This window comes from Suricata suricatta, chromosome 2 (assembly GCF_006229205.1).
Source record: "Suricata suricatta isolate VVHF042 chromosome 2, meerkat_22Aug2017_6uvM2_HiC, whole genome shotgun sequence".
Taxonomy (NCBI): Eukaryota; Metazoa; Chordata; class Mammalia; order Carnivora; family Herpestidae; genus Suricata; species Suricata suricatta.
The window spans coordinates 58,032,786-58,053,304 of NC_043701.1; the positions used below are offsets into that span (position 1 = coordinate 58,032,786).

The 20,519-nt window shown below is 41.1% G+C and overlaps 1 long non-coding RNA gene across 1 annotated transcript; it reads left to right on the top strand.

Annotated features, from left to right (window-relative positions):
- The first annotated feature begins 437 nt into the window (after window positions 1-437).
- Window positions 438-19,309, top strand: LOC115281387. Its single transcript, XR_003904274.1, has 4 exons — window positions 438-561; window positions 766-863; window positions 8,030-8,214; window positions 18,818-19,309. It is a non-coding gene; the product is annotated as an uncharacterized LOC115281387 (long non-coding RNA).
- Window positions 19,310-20,519: the final 1,210 nt, after the last annotated feature.

Consider the following 20,519-nt stretch of genomic DNA (forward strand, 5'->3'; position numbering starts at 1 on the left):
CTGGGACTCAGCCCAGAGACACGCACCATCTGGCACACCTCAGCTCCTTCGGAATGAGTGGTGTCTCAGTGATCTCTCAGTGGACACGGATGTGGTCCTGCCTGGGCAAACCAGCTGGGTACTGAGGGGATGGAAGTGCTTGCCTAGGAAAAACTAAAGCATGGAGGACAATTTATGGTCATAAAACTTGTGTGGACTTTTAGCTTGTAGTCTGCGGTGCTCCCACTGATGCCATCAGACCATGTGGAGGAAGAGTATGGAGGAGAGCCAGCGTCCCACAGTACTCTCTCCAGGGCCTTTCCTCAGCTGGGTTACACCAAACACTAGAGTTTCTCAAGGTGTCAAGACTTTTCCAAGATCAAGGTAGTGTGACAAACACTCTATAGAATGTTCTCACTATGAAATTCATAATGCCTATTGACATACTAAAGATTCTAGTCAAAATTAGGAGAGTAGAAACTTACTTTGTTTAATTGACCACTGACTACACTTACTGGCCATGAAAATGCCCTTAGCTTTTAGTTGGCTTGTATAGCAAGAAGACCTACAGATGTTCAATGGGTGAGCCTTCCCTTCCTGGCTTAGGTTTTTAATCCTGTGGTTTTCCTCTGGTTGTTTCTAGATGATTCTAGGGAACAGGAGTGAGGGGTAATTTCCATTTATAAAAGAGCCAAAATACCTAAAACATACATTAATAGTGACAGTCACTATCTCCCTTTACCTTTTCAAGCTTTTAATGACTTAAATTCTTATGAATCTCTTTAGGTTCCCTCAATTCAGAAGATGAAGAGATATCTCAAAATCCTGGAAACCTGGATCTTCGCTATAAAATGCTAGTCTAAGGCACCTGGAGGGCTCACTTGGTTAAGCGTCTGACTCTTAATTTTGGCTTAGGTCATGATCTTGTGCTTCGTGAGACTGAGCCCCATGTAGGACTCTGCACTGAGACCCCAGAGCCTGCTTGGGATTCTTTCTCCCCCTGCTCTCTGCCCTTCCCTCACTAACACTCTCTCTCTTTACCAAAATTTAAAAAATGCTCTTCTAAGATGCTGAAGAAGAACATCAGGAAGAAATTCTAAGAACCATTATATACATCAAGGAAGAACATTTTATTTGGCGAAAAAATTTCTCTAAACCATTACATAAAATATAATCTAAATATTCCTTATCTGTAATAGGGTTATCTAATGCTCACTCAGGTCCAGATCCCTTCTTTTAGGGCACACAGATGGATGTTTCCCTCCCTATAGTTAGATGGATCCATATGACTAATTCTAGCTAATGCACTGTGAGTAGAAGTGACTCGTGTAATTTTCCAGCCAAAGCATTTAATTGTTGGTGTGAAAATCTCCAGCTCTTTTCCTTTTCTGCTATGCTTTTTGAGGCTTTAGGTTCCAGATGATGAGGCCAGGATCTTTTTGAGTCTCTATGTGGAGGTCAGTGGCCTTGGAGAGTCACCTAGATCTGCAGCTGAATGATATATATACTTTTTCATTTTTGCCATTTTGAAAGGTGAGAAGAGTATTTTGCTCTTGTTTTAATCTACATTTATTCTATCATTAAAGGTCTTCTTTCAGTTGCAGTATCTGTTTCTCCAGAATAATGATTGATGGTTTTTTAAAAATTAGTTGAGAGAGTTTCAAATTCACGATATTGCTATGCTTCCCCTACCTGATAGGTAATTTGACTTCTGTCACTAAATATTTAGTCATGTAGCAGGGTGTATTAGTCTGAGTTCTGATGAGAAGTGGAGGTCAAGACACGATTAAAAGCAGAGTGACTTACTAGGGGAAATGTGTGTGAGAGAAGGTAGGAGAGGAGCTTGTTGAAGATAGGAAAGCCATCAGATCATAGGAAAAGTCTGATCCTATGGGAAGTAGAAAGGAGGGAAGGTTGGATGCAAATGTCCTAGACTGCCTTGTAGTCTAAGGAAAGTTTAGCTCAACTGTGTGGGTGCCCTTGCACCAAAGCTTTTCTTTAGGGGGTCCCTGAGTCTCCCAGAAGAGGCCTGCCTGGGGATAGCTGCTGTGCTAAGTTGTTGGCTGGAGCACCCAAGGGAAGCATTGGCTTGACAGGCACCATGATGGATTTCAGAACACAGCATCTGGGTCTTTGGGTCCATATGCTCCCATAGTGGAAGATTTGGGAGCCTAAACTCCTAGGTGCCTAAGTTCTCTTCCCCAATGAGTTTTTCCCTCTTATGGAGCAGGCTTCCTAGAATACTATTTATAGGAGGGACCAATAAGGCTTATGGAAGAGTTCCCTTTTGATGAGGAAGCAGATCTGAGTTGGGCCTCCTTCTCTTGGCTCTGCCTTCTGGCCCAGTCCCATGGAAGACAAGGCGGATGGGAAGCTACAGATAACAACCACAAGAGGGACACCTGGGTGGTTCAGTTGGTTAAGCATCCAACTCTTATTTCAGTTCAGGTCATGATTTCACAGTTTGAGAGATAAAGCCCCATGCTGGGCTATGTGCTAACAGCATGGAGCCTGCTTGGGATTCTCTCTATCTCTCCTCTGTCTCTACCCCTTTCCCCACTTGCTCAAGGTAAATAAATAAACATTTAAAAAATAGCAACCACAAGAGCCAGACACAGGTAGCACTGTTCTCAGATTCTTCTAATAGAGTAACATGCAAATAAAGAAGAGAGGTAGCCTCCTCACCTGTGTCTCAAAATCCCAAACAAAAGCCAATATGCACACCCTGGTGGGAAGTGGTGGTGGAAATAGGGAGCTACAGTGGTCCTCAGGTAGGGATGACATCCCTGTGACAGAGAGGTGCTGTCAGAATAACAGAGGGAGCCTTGAACAGAGTAAGGGAGAGGGAGAGAGAAAAGAAACTAACTCATGATAGGCTCCTTGATGAACTACATGTAGTAGCCTCTGAGAATTCTCAGAGATATTGTGGCTGGATTATTGAGGAGTGTTCTGGGAGGTCATATGGATAACTATTTTTTTTAAATGCTTATTTAGGGGCACCTGGGTGGCTCAGTCGGTTAAGCATCTGACTTCAACCCAGGTCATGATCTCACTGTTCATGGGTTCGAGCCCTGCATTAGGTTCTGTGCTGACAGCCTGGAGCCTCCTTCTGATTCTTTGTCTCCCTCTTTTTCTGCCCCTTCCCCCCTCACTCTCTCTCTCTCTCTCTCAAGAATAAGTAAATATTAAAAAAAATTTTAATGCTTATTTATTTTTGAGAGAGAGAGAGAGAGAGAGAGAGAGAGACTATGGGAAGGGCAGAGAGACAGGGAGAGAGAGAATCCCAAGCAGGCTCTGGGCTGTCAGTGTGGAGCCAAACACAGGACTCAAACCCATGAACTGTGAGATCATGACCTGAGTCCCGAAATCAATAATCAGACACTTAACCGAGTTACCAAGGGGTCCCTGGATAACTGCTTTTATTTAGAACTGGAATAATTTTAGGACATTTCTCAAGGATTCTGTATCAGGCTGGGCAAAATTATGCTGTAGTAACATAACCTCCCAATACAATGGTTCAAACCTCAGAGGTTCACTTTTTGGTTATATTACTTCCATAGTGAGTTGGCCAAGGGCTTTGCTCTGCAGCATTGCCTCCCTCATTCTAGAATGTGGTCTAAGAGAGCTGTCATTTCCTGGAACACTGTTAGTGCCCTGGCAGGGAGGAAAGAGAAAGGACTTGATGAAGTGTAATTTGGCCCTAAAAGCTTTTGCCTCGAAGTGACACACTTCACACATCATTGGCTCCAACTAGTCATGGACCCCCACCTGAGTTCAATGGATTGGGTAGGATAGTCCCTCTACAGTGTGAGGAAGAGAGTGATGGTCTGCAGGTCTACTGTAGCCCCTCTTTCTGTGGACTCCACCTCAACCATTTTCAGGCTTCAGGGCATTGATTGAAAGGAAGAGGTAATAGGTGGCTGTTCTATATATTAGTTCCTGGAATCCCTCTCTGCCTCTGCTGCACCAGAACAATTATGCCAAACTTGTAACTTTAGGGATGTTGCTCTAGACCTTGTCTCTTCTGGGAAAACATTTCTCTCAGATGTTTGCAAAACCAGCTTTCTCTTGTTGCTTAGACCACCACTCCTTGGAAATGTCTTTCATGGTTTCCCAATCCATGTGACCTTGACTCCCCTACCCCAAGCTCTCCTTTTTACATTACCATTTCCTCCTTTCTTTGTGGCACTATATTAATCAGAAAACACACTCTATCTGATAGTTTTTGTTTTCTGCTCATTTGTTTATTGTCTGTATATCCTCACTAGAATGTAAGGTTCATATTTGTTGCCCTATGCTGTTTTTTTTTCCAGCTAGCTTCACAGGCTTTTGTAATGGGGTGGAAAGAGGTCAGACTGGGAGTGGGAGGGAAGGGGAAGGAGCAAAAGCCAAAGGCTGCATGCATGGGGACGGGTCCCAAGAAGACCTTGGAGTTGAGACAAGAAGGGGTATAGAGTGAGGCTCTTTCAAAGGGCACAGGATGTGTGGAAATAAGAGGGTAAAAGAGCAGGACTTTTAAAGAAGTGCTATTGAGTGTTAATCTTTCTTGAGAGACACAAGAAGAGGTTAAACTACCCTTTAGTTATCTCAATTGCTGTACTGTGTGTATTTGATCACAACACTCTATAGAAAAAGTAGTCTGTATTTCCCAACCAAGAGCTAGGCATCGGTAGACCATCATCCTTTGCTGAAATTCTGATTGTGTGTATCACCATCCATAAAGGAAGTGCCTAGAATAACCCAGAGCACTTTTGGGTCTCTATAAGTGAGCTAGGGTTTGAGGATCTGAACAACCCCTCACTCATGCTGCAAATGGGGCCAGAACAGCTCCTAGAGAAGCAGTGAAGTCCAGGAGTCAGGTGGGGAGAGGGAGATATCAGAGGTGAGCTGACACTCTCCTCCATTCCCTTGATATTAGGCCAATGGGTAAATACTAGAGAGAGAAAATGGGGCAGGGGGAGGGGGAGGGAAAGAGAACCCTCTTGTTTGATTAGTTGAAAGCATTATTCTTAGACTTGTCTTTTTGGGAGAGTACACTGTGAAGAGAACATTCTAGAAAGTGACTGTTGAAATAGGAACAGAAGACCTGGTACTGCTCTTTCCCTACCATTTTAACTTGTAAAGTTATAGGTTAATATTCTATCCTATGAATTGCGAGTCTACTCAGGGCATTTTGGTAGTTAAATGAGATGCCTTGAAGTCCTGCAAATGGGATATTTAAGAGAGAGCTTGACTGCATAGATAGATCTCAGCCTGATGGCTCGATGATGAGGGAGCTCGTGCATTGGCAGATGGCCAGGAGAAAGGGATTCCAAGCCTGTGTGTCCTTGATAACAGCATCTCATTAGTTGAGATTAAAACTCTAATGAACAAAACTTCTTGGTATCTTGCATTGGTGATCCTGGTAGGGACAAGGCTAAAGAAGAGGGGCTTTGTCTAACTTCATTCAAGCCCCATCCCACTTTTCCCAGCAATCTTGACCATGGCTAGCATATACACACCCAATAGAGATATTGTAGACCATTTTGAGTAAAGAAATCAGGGTATGTATTTTGGGGGAGGGCATTAATTTTCACGACCAGACATAAAAATAAGAGTAACATGTTGAACAGTTGAAGGAAAATTTAATTCTAAATTCTTTTTGAATAACAGCAAATCCTTGAGACATCCCTAGAATTAAGTATTTTTTGTCAATTATTTAGTAAGTGCCTAATTTGCTCTTGCTAGGGAAGAAAATTACATGTTGTTCCTAAATTATTAAACAATATTTTGATGGCATTGACAGAGCAAGAAGCAAGGTATTGACTAGTCATCCTCCTATAGAAAAACTCCAGTGCAGCTCCGTTTTATCTTGTGAGGTGAAATTGGAGAGAGAAAAAAGTCATTAACTCCTGTGAATGATATCTGCAAAGTCTGATGGAAAGTCACACATAAAGTTCATTGTCCTTTATCAGACAAAGTAGAAGAGCCCACAAACTAATTATTTTAAGAAATGCCTAAATGAGCTTCAAAACTGAAATCCAATCATTGTTCAAAGTTTTGCTGTCCTGACTTCTTCAGGGAGATTTGGTTTAGTGGCAAGATCTTACTCAAGGTTTTCTTTATGGGATTTCATAATACAGCCTTCTTTGCCTTTTCCATTCATCTTGACATTTTAACATGTAGCATTGATGAATAGATGAATGATCTTTCTGGAAAGTTTTTCCTTCCTTGTTGCATCCTCTAAAGAGGATGAATCTGGGGAGAAAAGAATGTGAAAAATAGAGATTAATGCTAACTCCTGAAATTAACGGTTTCTTGACTCAATGAATTGCTCTAGCAGTTTGATTTGGACTGCTGTATGCATTGTCAAATAAATCAGTGACTTTTTCTTAGGACATATTGGGACCTTACTTAAGAATGGGCAAGGACTTTCTTATGACACATCTTTTCACCTTGCTAGTCCTAAAACTTTCACATTCTCACTATATAAATTGGAAAGAATTCGTTCCTTTTAGAGTGATTAAGGAGACTCTTTTGAATTAGTTGCAGATGTATTTTGAATAGCTTCTTTCCCTTTTGACATTTTTTCAAGACAGGTTTGGTTTAATAGAAACAAAGGATATGCACAAGCACTGTCATTTAGGCTCTCTGTAAACATTACTAGTCAACTGAGAATTTTGGCATCAGGTTACCTTAGAGGTGACAAAGTCAGAGGGGATCTAATCATTGTTTTAGGTAACCATTTACTTTTAAAGGCTGATTACATTTGGAGACCCCACAGGACTTAGTTCAAATACCTCTCCCTCAATACATATACAAATACCACATCTTCATTGTGTTTGTATATGGAAACACCTGTTCTTCAGTGTGTTTGCAGACGGGAATACCAGGAGTTCTGAGAATATGATCTAAAATTCTTCCCAATCACCTGTTGTTCAGAGAAGTTCTGTACCTTGTAGAAGATTTTTGAATTCTAGAGCCAGTGGATAACCTGACCAAAGAATTTAAGTTTTCAGAATCTTTATTCAGTCCTTACATTTTGCTGTGATAGGGCTAGCTATGTTTCTAGAATGTGAGAAGGTGATGTTCTGAAGTAGAAATAAAAGAGAGACTTTTTTAAAAAGTTTATTTATTTTGAGAGAGAGAGCGAGCGAGCGAGCGAGAGAGAGAGAGAGAGAGAGAGAGAGAGAGAGCAAGCACAAGCAGAGAAGTGGCAGAGAGAGGGAAAGAGAGAGAATCTCAAACTGGCCCCTCACTGTCAACATGGAGACTGATGTGGGGCTCAAACTCACAGACTGCAAGATCATGACTAAGCCAAGAGTTGGACACTTAACTGAGCCATCCAGACTTGACTAAAAGAAAGACTTTCTGGGCCCTGGTATTTAGGATCCTGTATGAAAACAAAAATATTTTGGTATAATCAGTTACAATGTCAACTTCCTCAATCATTTGAGACCTTCACTTCTATTGAAACTGTTCTCTGACATCCAGAGGCCCTAGATATTTGAGAGTTCTTTTTTCATTTGTTCAGAAGTCTTATATTTATTTTGAGTTAATCCTAGCATATGTGCGACCACGCACAAGAATAAATGCAATTACTGTGTGTTATTAGAACATGTTGATGTTTAATGTGACTTTCCTCTTCCAAGTTGCAAGGCAGGGGTGAAGAAACTTTCTTACATAGCTTTGCTTAGATGTCTAGTTTATTTATTCAGCTTTAGAACAATCCACACCTTTTTAAAGAGTGAAAATTCATGCTGTCATAATTTTTGTGCAGGGGTCACTAATTTGGGGGCCTAAAGGGCTCTGGCTGCTCTAGTAAATTGAAATATGGAAATTAGATACCTTAGGTGGAACTGTGGGCTGGTGTGCCATCCGTTGAGTGCTAGCATCTGTTTGATTCTCAGAGGTCCTTTTTCTCTCTGAACAATGAGTATTGTCAACAAGGGCTCCCGTCTGGAGAGCAAGTTGTTAGGCTGGGCTATCACGGTGCTCTCAGGAACATCTGGTGAACTGGAGCCAGCACAGCAGTTTTGAAGCATTTCTTTTCTTTTTTCTTTAAATGCAGGTTTCAAGACAATCTCCTGCCATCTCTACTTACTCCCGAGTAAGAGGGTTCTAATGAAGTCACCATGGGTGATGAAGCTGAGCCCAGAGGTCCTCTCCTGCAGGGACTGTTTCTGCTGCCTGGTTGTTAGCTGTATGACTACTGTCTTTGTCCTTTCTGCAGGGAAAGGCGCTCAAAGAAAGGAGGTGAGCTTCACCTTGGATTTCTCCCCCAGCAAAATGAATAGAAACATCTCATGTCATGACCCCTCCTCCTGTTCCTCACATTCAGCATGTTTGACACTGTGGGCCCAGGTACATCAGCAAACAGATGAAAATGTCCTTTTGCATTGGGAAATGAGCCTGTGTCGTGGGCAGGAGCAAGGGCACGGAGCTTCGGTGGAGATGCCCGGGAAGTAGTCACTCCTTCAGGGTGTGTCTGTGAATGTGGGCATTACTGACATCCTCAGTGGGTTTTGTCTTCCTTTCATTTTTCCTGTCCCATTCAAAAGTACTAGCTAAGCAGAATGGAAAGCTTGGTTGCTTGAAAACAACCCCTTGTCTTTCTGTTGGTTTTTGCAACAATAAGCTTATCAAGGATGCTCAAGGGCAAGGAGAGAGGTGGGTGTCTTGTAGGGAAGATGGCGGAAAGATGGGAAGATTGGGAATCCTGATGGTTAGCCCTGGAACTCCACGGTTGGCAGGATTTTCTGTCTTTGAGTGAAATAGAACCACCCACTTTCAAACATTCTGAGGCTCTCAGTGGTGACAGTGTGGACAGAAGAACAGAAGGATGTCCCTGCACATTTGCTCTGTTGGAGCCTTTGCTCCTGGAGCCTTTTCATCACCCTGGGCATGGAGAAACATTCTTAATGATGACTGATAGCCTCAGAATCATACTTAGTTTTATGGGAAGGAAATATGGGAAGGAAATAAAGTGGTGGTATTTGTGTGTATTGAGTCTATGGAATGAAATTCACTCTTAACTGCACAAGGCAAGAAAGGCCCTGAAGACCGAAGACATTAACAAAATGAAGAGTTGGAACTTGCCTGTTGCAAAAGTTTTTAACTAAAGAAACCTGACAGACAGGAGATGGAAGAGTGTTACTTTATATGTGACAAAGACATTACATTGTCATTAATATTGCAGGTCACTGCTTTTGGGGGAAAATCTTTGTTTTATTTTAGGATTCTTCGTAGGGTTTATTCTGAGGCTCATAAAACTCAGGAGAGTCGGGCCTTCCAGACAAATGCATTTGCCTTGATGAAACACATTTGCAATAGCTCTCCAACAATGGCCCAGAGACTACTCCCAATTCACACTGGACTTTAAAAAAATATTTTTTTGCCCTGTTTCGAAAATGGACCAGGTTTGGGGCACTAATTCACATAGCTACCACACCCACTCTTTCTGCCCAGAGAGTGAGGGGAATGAATGGGTCAATCAGCTGACATATTTCCATCCAATTTCAAGGATAGAATGTGTTCATTTTCTGACTAATGGCATGTCATTTTGCAGAAGCCTTTGGTTGTGAATTAATCCTGGAATCAAAACAGATTTTCCGGGGAGCAATCTTCCATCAAGTATTGATTTTTTTACACTTATGGAGTCTGTACTCCCTAATTTAACCTGACAATGATTCTGCACAATGGCCTGGGAGCACCTTGGCAGCTCACTGAAGGAAGTTTTACTGTCTTTTCTTTCTGCAAAGTAGAAGGAAAAAACCCACACCAGCTAGCCCAGTCAGTCACTGGGGGGCATTTATGACTTGATACTTTACTTCTGGAGATTTGGAATGGGCAGAGAGCTGCCTTCTAACTTTTAAAGAAGTGTTGGGAGAGAGAGCTTTGCCTTGCAGAGACTATTCAAAGGAACATTTTTTTTTAGCTGCCCAATGTAAAAGAAATCTTTAATATATCATTCAGTCATGGCCACTGTTTTCAAATGATGCCATCTTGCTATGCCCACTAAACATGAGGAAATGAGGAAGGATTTTCTGAAGAGGGGCTTTGCTTCTGAATTTCAATAAACTTTTTGGTTCCTTTTTTCCCTCTGTTTTCTCAAAGGTGCATTTGGATTTCTATACTGTTCAGTCCCTATTTGATTCTTGTGAACTCAGCAAAGATTTGTGAGCTGTGCTGGGTTTGTAAAAGGGGCCTTAAAGAGCTGAATATGACATAGCTCCCTACTTCAATGAGGAGCTTGGGGTTTGGAAAGTGTAGAAAAAGAAGCCAATGGCAGAGAGACTATAAACTATGAAAAGCATGGATGTGGGCCCATGGGATGTTGGAAATTTGAGGAAGATCAGAAAGAATTTTGTGGGAGAGAAAATGTTTAAGTTGGGCCTTGAAGGATGCTGTGACATAGACTGTGAATAAATGCTTACTAGATGTCTAGGCACTTCTCATCATTTCTTATATTTCCTTGCAAGTGGATTGGGATCATGTGACCAGTTTCAACCAATGGATTATGAGCAGAAGAGACATAAGTCACTTTTATGTGGGGGCAATTGTCCCTCCTCCATCTGCCCTCTTCCCCTGCTATGGTGCCTGGATGAGGAGAACATTGCTCTCCAAAACAAGGACGTGTGTGAGCAAAACTTAAATTTACATTGTAAACCACCAAGAAATCAGGGTTGATTTGATATCACAGCATAGGTCAGTCAAATGAATACAGTTGAGTAGGAAGGATTACTTAGTGAGACATGTCAAAATCCAGAAGGATGCCATTAAGAAGTTTCATTCATAGATAAGAATTTTGATGGACTCCTGCTCTGAGCTCATAATAAAAAGGAAGTACTTAAGTAGCTCATAGAAACCAACGTCAGGTTTCAAGTGAAGCTGAGTTATCTTAGTCTTACTGAGGTATTTTTTGGGGAAGAGGACGCATTTATTATAGGTGGAAAACATAATCAATAAACTGAATAATACATTAAGCAGTACAGTGAGCCCCTGAGTCATGGGTATCCTGAGAGATTAGTGTGGTTTGGAAGTCAGATCCTCTGCACTCCACATCTTCAACCTGAATGAGAATAAAATTCTCATTGGTCCCTTAATTTAGCAGGTACCTGGAGTGACAGAGGAAATAGAAGTTGAACTTTGGGGTCCTCGAAAAACTTAGTTCTGGTTGGGGAAGCTAGATTCCAAGCACCAAGGAAGTAAAGAGGGCTCAGCGTGGGAAATAGCAGGTCAGAGAAGGCTTTTTGGAAGCTGATAGCTGGGTCCTGGAGGAAGTGGGTGATAGATTGGTGGAAAGGAGGTGAACAGATAGTCCCCCTAGAGTGAGTGAAGGACTGAATGGCCTAGACCTCATGGAGAGTTTGTGTGAAAGCAATCCCAAGTGCCCTAATCAAAGAAGAAGGAGGAAATGTAAATAAGAGAATTGTGGGAAATTCTCACTTCCCGGTGTTTCCCCAGTGTCAATTGTTTCTCGCTGGCCTGGAGATCTTATGAAATGTGACACATGGTTGGCCACGACCTTGCTGCTCTTTGAAGAGTGGCCATTCTGCCTATTAGATTTGAGCCTTCTTTCTTTCTCCCCATTAGTTGTTATTGCCCGTGTCAGCCATAATATTACTCCACTAGGCCAAGTACACATCTTAAAGAAACCAAAAAGATGGCCTGACCAGCACATTCATTATGTTGCCTCTGCTGCTGTGACTCTCATGAGCATTAGTTTCTTTATATGTAAAGAGAGAATTAAATTAAATGGGATTATTAATATAAAGCATTTAGTAAAGTAGTGGCTTAGGGTAGATTTTTACTAGTTGGTAACATTATTATTGCTAACCTATTGTTTTCACCATTAAATCAGAATGCACTTGTGATCCTAGAGAAAATTCTTTTGGTTGATGATAAGAAATGAAAATGGACTTTGTATTTTATTTCAATGTTTATTTATTTATTTTTGAGAGAGAAAGAGTGTCAGCTGGGGAGAGGCAGAGAAAGGAAGAGAGAGAATCCTAAGCAGGCTCTATACTGTCAACAAAGAACCCATTGTGGGGCTTGATCTCACGAACCATGAGATAATGACCTGAGCTGAAGCCAAAAGTTGGACACTTAACCAATGGAGCTCCCCAGGCACCCCCAAAATAGACTTTGTCTGAAAACTATTTTAGGTCATATTTATTTATCTTATTAGAAATCCACATTTCCAAACTGGTGAGACAAAGCTATCACTAGTATTTTTAACTTTTAGCAACTTGTTTTTGCTTTTTCCTTGCTTTTCTTCCAAAGGAGCAGTTTCCATGGGTTCCACAAATGAGAAATAAATATATGAATTCATGTTTAATAACTTTTTGAAAATTCCCAACTTTCAAAAATGGGCAAGATATGTCCATTACTATTTTGGAAATTCTCAGAGATTCTATCTTCCTGTCTTAGTGCCTTCAGCATGGGAGATTGTCTTGCTCTTTCACCTCTGCCTTGTCTTATAATGAAAATTATAATTACCATGTCTGATACTCTTGTCTTTTTTCTTTGTTTCAGGTTAGCAATACAATACTCAATAAAAAAAAATAGATTAAGGGGCGCCTGGGTGGCTCAGTCAGTTGAGCGTCCGACTTTGGCTCAGGTCATGATCTCACGGTTCATGGATTCGAGCCCCACGTTGGGCTCTGTGCTGACAGCTAGCTCAGAGCCTGGAGCCTGTTTCAGATTCTGTGTGTCCCTCTCTCTCTGACCCTTCTCTGCTCGTGCTGTCTCTCTCTGTCTCTCAAAAATAAATAAATGTTAAAAAAAAATTTAAAAAATAGATCAAGCATTATTTGAACAGTGAGCAGTATAGAATGAGTTTTGAGATGGTTAAACCACAGGTTGCAACAAACGGTCACATAAAATCCCTTGTGTTTGAAACAGTGATCAAAATGGCACATTTCAATAGATTTACATAGATGTTGTTTTAAGGAAGAACTCTTTCTTTCTTACAAGTTAAAGAAGAGCTCAGTTGAAAGAGTAGCACTTTTTTCTTCCTTTTAACTTTTTTAAAAAAATCAAAGTGGGTCTATACATTAGGGAAACTATTTAATGCCCCTCACAGGGCATCATCACAGAGTGCTCTATTACGTGCAAGTGCCAAACGGAGAGAAACAGCACTTTCCATGACTATAAGTTTCAAACTTTCTCCCTTAAAAAAACATATCAGTGATTCTACTGCAATAAAGATATTTAGATTTGAGTGAAACCACTTTTTGATTCTCAAAAGATGGTAAGCTTTTACTCTATTTGTGGTTTGAGCGGTGTTTGGAATCAGTCACCAAATCAGTGAGAACAGCTAATTATTCCTCTGAGCCTGCAGGGTGGGAGTAGCGTTTTGCAGGGCTGTCAGTGCTGGTTATTATTATTTTATTTCTTTTCCCTGACTCCCAGGTATGAGTGATTGTCAGAGAACACATGTGATGTGTAATCTTCATTGCCCAGGTAGGCCTCCATGGTGAGAAATTCTAGAAGTCTCTGAAACTCAGAAGTTGAAATTTTGCTCTGTGTTTCCTCAGAATGGATGAAGACCTTACACACATGATTCTGGGAATGGAGGCCCACGTTCTCAGATGAGAAGCAGGTTAAAGATGAGTTAACAGGGGCACCTGGGTGGCTCCGTTAGGCAGCTGACTTCACTTTAGGTCATGATCTCACAGCTCGTGGGTTCAAGCTCCAAGTCGTGCTCTGTGCTGACAGCTCAGAACCTGGAGCCTGCTTCAGATTCTGTGTCTCCCTCTCTCTCTGCCTCTCCCCTGCACACACTGTCTCTCTCTTTCTCAGAAATAAATAAACAGTAAAATAAATTACAAATGAGTTTACAAGAAATATGATGTGGATCTTTTGGGAGTGAGATTCTGGGCATGGACTGTTAGATACGCATGGGCTTAATTTCTACCACTGACATTTTCTTGTGTAAGTTACTTAAACTTTCTAAGCTTTATTTTTCTCATCTTTATAATGGAGGTAATAAATCTTTTGTTGTTGTGAAAATGAAATATCCCCCCCCCACCCCGACCCACACACAATTTTTTGGTGAAGTATTTAGTCCAGTTCCTGGCAGGAAGTTAATACATAACAGCTATTATTTTTTTTATTACACCTTTTTGGTTTTGCCAAAATGTCTATTGTGACACAGAGGAGGAGGCATTATCATCAGATAAAATGCAAAAATCCAAACAGAGAGCTAGTCATCTCTTAAACTAAGATAAAGAAAAACTATATTTCAGTTCCAGTTGGCCAGATTCCTTCTTTGGGCATGGTGGGCATTTAGGACAGAGAACATTTTACTTCAAGACCTCACTCTGAACACTTGCATGAAGTACTCCTCATTGGTCATTGGTAGACTCCTAGTGCATTTAGACTGCAGGGGGGCACCTACGTGGCTCAGTCCGTTTAACATCCGACTCTTGGTTTCAGCTCAGGTCATGATTCCACGGTCATGAAATCCAACCCTGTGCTGGTCTGTGTGCTGAGCATGGAGCCTGCTTGAGATTCTCCCTCCCTTCTCCCAGCTCACACATGGTGCTCTTGCTCTCTCAAAAACAAAACAAAACAAAACAAAACAAAACACCAAAAAAACCTCCTTAAAATCAAGTAGGAAAAACATGACATTCTGTATTAGAGTTTGGGATCAATTGGATGGTGTGTGTGTGTGTGTGTGTGTGTGTGTGTTTAAATAGTTTATTGTCAAATTGGTTTCCATACAACACCCAGGGCTCTTCCCCACAAGTGCCCTCCTCCATCACCACCACCTCTTTTCCCCCCTCCCCCTTCACCTTCATCCCACAGTTCATTTTCAGCATTCAATAGTCTCTCAAGTTTTCCATCCCTCTCTCTCCCCAACTCTCTTTCCCTTTCCTCTCCCCCTGGTCCTCCATTAGGTTTCTCCTGCCAAGATGGCGGAGAGGAAGGGAGCTCTGTAAACTTCGTCTGCCCCATCTATCGAACTGAGAAGGAGGACATTACTCTCATCTGCAAGAGCGGAAGGAGAAAATACGGAATCCAGAAAGAAGAGAACCTCAAAGATACCTGAGTGAGTGAGTGTGAACTAGGGAGATTTGAAAAAAGGTAGGATTGTGTGTGTTTTCAATGAGTGTAATCTCACTGTCAGAGGAATGAGTGTAAGTGTGGGTTTTAAGATCTTAAAAGCCATTTAAAGTACATCAATATATAGAGTTGATTTACATAGCTTAGAAAAAGTGAAAAAGGAAGAATCAAAGCTTTTTATTTTATTCAAATTTGGCCATTTATTTTTATGGTTTGAATAAAACTTTAAAATGCATTTTTTTCTAACTAGCCTCTGGGTCTGTTTTGTTCACTTTAAAAGATTCACCTATGTTCACTAAGTGGTAGTTAATGATCAGTTGAAATAATGAAATTTAAAATCCCATGCAAAAAGGGGAACAAAGAGAGACATGAGCTCAGAAAATACATTTTAAGAAAATAAAACAGAGGGACGCTTGTGTGGCTCAGTTGGTTAAGCATTTGACTTTGGCTGAGGTCATGATCTCACAGCTCGTGAGTTCAAGCCTTGTATGGGGCTCTGTGCTGACAGCTCAAAGCCTGGAGCCTGCTTCAGATTCTGTGTCTCCCTCTCTCCCCACACCACCCCTGCTTGCACTCTTTCTTTCAAAAATGAATAAACATTTAAAAAGTCTTTTTAAGAAAACAAAACAGAACAGACCAAAAGATCTGTTTTTCAGCTTTTCAATATATATAAAGCCCTATAATAGTAATCACACAATAAAACACCTTGCAATTGTCAAGCCTCTAAGATATTTGCATTTTAGTTTAGGGATTTTGGATCCTGTCTTATCAGATAAAATTTTCCTAACAAAATTTGGTTGACGTGAGCAAAATTTCTGATGTACAATGGAAATACAAGAAAGCAAATCGTCTTTGTGGATTTAATTGCCATTGACAGAAAAAGGCCACTGGGCTGGAAAGATAATCATCGTTCAGCCAAAAGGCATGATACAGTCTGAAATTAAGGAAAAAATTTCTATTAAGTTAAAACAGCTGGAAAATGAAATCTAATAAAGAAAATATTTAATTTGCATGATTTCCTTTATTTTTTATTTTATTTTATTTTATTTTGGTCAGTGAATGTTCTCACTGCAAATAGACATAGATCATGTGTCTAGGCCAGGTATAAGCTGATATTTATTGATACATGTCAATCTTAAGAGAAGTAATGGACCCACTGCTTTTAAGTTTATTGCATTTCCATACCAACCCTTTTCCCCCCCTGCCATGATGTAAGAAGAATACTAGTTCATTTTACATCGAGGTCCAGGAAAACCACGCCATTTGACAGTTCACTCCTAAAGGGATTCAAACAAGATGACAGCAAGTGAAACGCCCTCTCCTTTCCTGAGTTGGACCTCAGCTCAAATGAAGCCGTCTGTCCCTTCCAAACTGAAGCAGCCGCAATGGCTTGGTTTCGTGTTTGTGGAGCCTGCTGCTTCCTCCGTTTTCCTTACTGCTTCCTCTCCCTTTCAGCCCTCAGCCTCCATGCTGGACGGCCATGGCAGGTATGCCTTTTCCAGATGGGCCATGTGATTAAACTATGGTAAAATATTGATGTGGCCATGGCTTGAATGTGAGTGAGCTTTCCTCCTCCCCAGAGTTCTGAGCCTCTGTTCTAAAGACAGGCAGCATCTCCTACATCCATAGTCATGGTTCCGAATGAAGTCTGTGGGCCAATATTAGTTTAACTATGACGTCTATCTTTCTCAAATCTCTTTTCTCCAGGAAACATCAAGTTTCCATAACTAGGGGAGTCATTAATTCATCTACTTCTTCATTTATTTATCTTGTTTTTATTAGGGGTTGGGCACTTTCACTGGAAGTATAAAAGATTATTCTTTATAATTTTTAAAATGTCATATGTATTTATTTTGAGAGAGAGAGAGAGAGAGAGAGGGAGGCAGAGAGAGAATCCTTTTTTTTTAATGTTTATTTTTGAGAGACAGAGAGAGACAGAGCATGAACGAGGGAGGGGCAGAGAGAGAGGGAGACAGAATCTGAACTGACAACACAGAGCCTGATGCTGGGCTCGAACTCATGGACTACAAGATTATGACCTGAGCCGAAGTTAGAGGCTTAACCTACTGAGCCACCCAGGTGCCACAGAGAGAAAATACTAAGCAGTCTCCACACCATCGGCACAGAGCCCAAAACAGGACTCAAATTCATGGAACTGTGAGATCATGACCTGAGCTGAAACCAAGAGTTGGACACTTAACCACCTGAGCCACCCCGGCACCCCCAGCGGTACATTTTTTAAGTATTTATTATGGTGGCACCTCACTTCTAGGTACCGTCAAAGCCTATCCATCAAAAGGTACCGGAAACAGTCTTATAGTCAAACAAAATTCACTCTATTCCGTTGCTACAGCAGCAAGAGGAATTGTACTGTGGGGACACCACGGGTGGGTATCTTGGGAAGAGGTGTCAGGGGAAACTTGCTATAGGACTTGATTTTGTGCGGAGTGATGTCAGGGAGGGTTTAAGGAAGTGAGGGCTCCTTCTACATTGGATGCTTTGGGGAAGTAGGAACAGTTCAGTGATTGAGAATCTCACTAATTTTTGTCTAGGAGACGAGAAAACAAAGTGGGGTTCAGGTTGTCACTGGCAGGGAAGCAGTGACCACTTGTGTGGGGCAGTCCTGAGACCTGTCCATGAGGACATCCAGGACATCTAGGAAGGACAACGGGACCCAAACAAAAAGGGGCTGGTGATGAACAGCTGCTGCCCAGGGCTGAAAAAACTTTTTCTTTTTGATCTCTGAGCAAACCTTGTTGGGATGACCTTCAATGTATAGCGTAGAGTCTACTTTTTAATGTGCCTTTAACAACAACAACAACAACAACAACAAGAACAACAAAAACCTCTTTAGTGGCAAGAGGAAGCCTTTGGGACAGGGAACATCTACCTCTTTATGTTGCTTAATGTTACTGTCATAGAGGTGCCCAGAGACCTTGGCAGTGAGTGCATTTCTATAAATCTTAAAAATCAATCAACTGATCAATATGGAGAGAGGGCTGGTAGATGTGCCCACTTAAAGCACTAAATGCCTGGTCCAGCTTGGCCTTGCACATTATTGAAGAGACATTGATAAACTGGGCATATGCGAAGATGACCCGTTTCTCCCTCTCCTTCCTACTCTTTTCAAAATCATGCATTTTGCAGTCAGCTGGGATCGAGGGAATTGAATATGCACATTTTGAAGGAAAGAAACCACTGATGCATCTATAAATACTGAGGAATATAATACGGAAGGAAAAGGGACAAGTTATTGACCGTCATTAAAAGTACAGCAAGGAATAATGGGCCTCCTCGGAATGAGGGAAACTTTTCAGTTATAATGGATCCAACTTCTAACTCAGGGGAGTGGGGTGTGGGGAGAGGTCTGCAGACAGAGGCCCCTGTTTTGGTATTCAGGGCTAAGAAGATGAAAACTGAAAGGGGTTAGTGCAGCAAACAGGGCTGTCTCCAGCAGGGACTTTCTGTGGCCCCAGTGGTTTGTCTTATTCAGCCCGAACATCTAGAATCCGTTTTTTTGTTTAAAATTCTATCTTGTGAATCCCATTTGCTTTTTTCCTCTTTATGTTGATCCTTTTAGTCCGTTGAATGTGTACCCATGCTATTCATTCTGATGCCTTTCCTTGCAATGGTCCCTCGCTGGTGTGGATGTTAGGTGATTTGAACACAATGACACCCCTTGAAAGAAGTGCTTCGTTTACTCCCTTCTTGGACCAAGTTGCTTATCATTGTTCTTTGCAAAGCTCATGACTAAGAACAGTTGGTCATTCATATTTTCTTTGTGCAGAAAGGATTCAGAAAAGAAATGTGGCTGCATTTATCCTGGGACTTTGAGGTAAAAAGACCAGCACTTACATGCAAAAAACAAAACCAGCAAAAATCGTTGTAACCAGCAAAGAAGAATCCCTCATCATCACCTCCTTATTCTCCTGCTGCTGCCAGACATCAACTCTGGACTCCTCCTTTGGAATTGCCCTTGGAGCTTATTTATAAACCAAAAAAGTGGTCTCATTAATCACATCTTTCTATTTGACCTAAAATTATATCACCTAACATTGTCAACCGCCTTCTTTAGTTCAATCTGCTTCATAGAGCTTTCTGTACAGGATGACATCAGGATGATATTCAAAGTATTTGACAATGCAGGCCATTCAGAATAGATGCTGATTATGACCAACAGTTTTACCTGCAGTGGTATATAACCTCTGAATATCAATTCTGCTCTTTTGTTCCTCAATAGTTGTTGAAATAAAAACACCCTATTTATGGCAAACTTTGATATTTATTTGCTTTCCAGTGTCCAATCCTAACTACTCCATTGGGGGAATTCCCCATTGTGTGTTGTCTTCATGATGTCGTGTGTGGAGCCTGGCCTCTCCTAATAGTAAAAGGCCTAAGGCTTTTTCTCTCTCCACCCTTTGGCTTTCAGGCAAGAGGCAGAGTTCTGACCCAGTAGGTACTCTCTTGAGCAAATCTAACAAGACAAATGTATTTTAGTGTTTGTTCAAGATAGAGGCAACATCAGAGTTCTGGGTGATGACACCCAAGGACGGTGGAGGAGGTATGTTAGATAGGCTAGTGATACCAAAAGATAATTGTGCTTTCCATTTCTCAGTCCTCAAGAGACAGTTCCTGTAAGGTTTCCTCTCCAGATCACCCAAGCATATGCCCATTCTCTGAGGTCTCAACTTCCTCTCCACGAATCGCCTCTTCTTACCCAAGAAAGCAGAGATGATTTCTGTAACTTGTGGCTGAAGGCATCTATTTCTAATCTCCAAAAAGCTGGTGTCCAACTTTGAGAGCAAGCAAGTATTTTTGTTAAATTACAGAATCATGGTGAGAAATACTTTGGTGGGCTGGGATGTGGGCCCAAACCAATGAGATGAAATTATAAGCTATGCTGGCAAAATGCTGCATTTAAATTGAAGACATAAATATTTTTACCTGGTGAAGGATTTAATTTAGCAGTACATTATGTGACAGTGTTCTGTGGTTTTATTGTAAGCTGAAGTTCAATGTGACATGACTATCATCCCCAGGGACAAGAAGCTGGCCTTATGAGCCTTGTATTTGGTTCTCTGCATTTTTACCTTGTGAACCCAAATTGATTTTTAAAAAGTTCAATCAACTATCTTCCTTTCTATTATGATTTTTCTAGCCCTAATAATCTGTATAAAAATTTAAAAATTTTTTTGAAAGAATCATTTAAATCCCTAAGATTATTTAATACTACCTATATACCTTCCCTTTTGAAATGAAAGAGATATTACAAAAAGCATCACAAATAGGGAAGAAAACTCCTCATTTGTACATGAGACTTCTCTTCAGAAATGACGCAAGCAAGGAGCAAGTGGAGTGAAATATTTAAAGCATTGGAAGACAGAGACCACCAACCTAGAATTCTATATCCAGTAAAATTATCTTTCAAAAGCAAAGAAAAAACAGACTTTCTCAGACAAACAAAAATGGAGGGAGTTTGTTGTCAGTAG